The following is a 1,674-nucleotide window of genomic DNA, read 5'->3' on the forward strand; positions in this document are numbered from 1 at the left end:
TGGCGCTTGGTCCAATGCATGCGAACGGAATCCTAATCGTTTTATGAACGTGATCTTTTACACAGCGAGATTTACGAATAATTAGATCCTCGATTTTGTACGTAGCTAAAACTGTACAAGTGTTTTTCTAAGTAAATGAAAATATGTCATATATTTTGTATTCTTGTATATAAATTGTATTCTTGTATATTTATATATTTATCACAACAACAGATCATTGCATTCAGATAGATTCGCGAAAGTTTGACTCTTCAAAGTGTAGAAATTTTTCGAGAAAAAATTAAAAATTTTGTTCTCTGAACCGTGTCAGGAAATAGAGGAAACTATGCCATTGAAATCGATTTTTGATTCATTCCGATATCTCAATCGGTTGCCGAGATATAAGGGCTCAAACTTTTCATAATGCTTAATATAGCGTTTAGAGATTATGAATGGGCTCGTGACCTATATTTTTTTGCTGGAAACGCGTACTACGCTTTTCTAGGAATCGCGTCTGTCGCTTGTCTAAAGTTTGGGATAGGTCAGTGAGACGAGGTGCGAGCGAGAGGTCCGAGTAAGCGACAAGGACGAGGATAGTAAACTATTAAAAATTACCATTTTCTTTACACGACGATATCTCGAGAACCAGAAATCGTATCGGGATAAATGAAAAAGCGTTTTAAAGGGGAAGGTTTTGCGCTTCTGACGATGTTCGCTCATCGACCGGAAGTCATTATCTTCGGAGTTACAGCGATTCGAATTTTTCCAAATTTTAATAAGGTTTAAGTGAGATGAAGGTGAATGGTTAAAAATTACCTTCTCTTTACACGTTGATATTTTAGAAACCGGAAGTCGTATCGGGATAAATGAAAAAGCGCTTTGAAGGGCAAGGTTTCGCGCTTCTGATGATCGTTCACTCATTAACCGGAAGTTACTATTTTTCGAGTTAGAGCGGTTCAAATTTTTCCTAATTTTAATAGGATTTAATCAAATTTTGAGATAAATCGCGCGATTATAAGAATAAATATATTTATTGAATATTGCTCACAACTGTCTTACTAATTATATATTATAAATAAATTAAAATATATTACTGTAAAAAATTCTTTGTTCGAAATAAATTGTATTTTCATTCAATCGACTAGATTTACGAATCCTTTAATCCAAATAAAAATCACAAAACATTATTATCCTTAGATCATAATCGATAAATATGACTATACACAAAAGTAAAGAAAGTAAAGATGATATAATACGTAAGATATACTACCAAATAATCGTTTCTCAGAATAACAACAAATTTATTACCAAATTATTCGAAAGAATTGCATCACTGAATTAAAAAAAGAAAAAAAAAAAAAACAATACGAATCCCAAACACAGATATACGAACCAAAATACAAATTTTACCCGATCAATCATCTCCCCGACAATTTAGGTCAATTATCGTACCACACCATTCCCTAACGGACGTCCAATACTTACTTACAATCCTACACGGATGCACGCACACGCGAAACGAATCTAATTACCATCCACCACCACCGTCCTTATTACAATCCAAATCATTCCCCCCGGTTTCTACATTTCAAAAACAAGCACGCGACTCATCCACGATTATTATTATTACAACCGATATTCCGATCCGATGAAACGCCGCCATCGTCGTCGTCGTCGTCCTCGTCATCGTCGATC

The sequence above is a fragment of the Apis dorsata genome, unplaced genomic scaffold (genome assembly GCF_000469605.1).
Source record: "Apis dorsata unplaced genomic scaffold, Apis dorsata 1.3 scaffold_194, whole genome shotgun sequence".
NCBI lineage: Eukaryota > Metazoa > Arthropoda > Insecta > Hymenoptera > Apidae > Apis > Apis dorsata.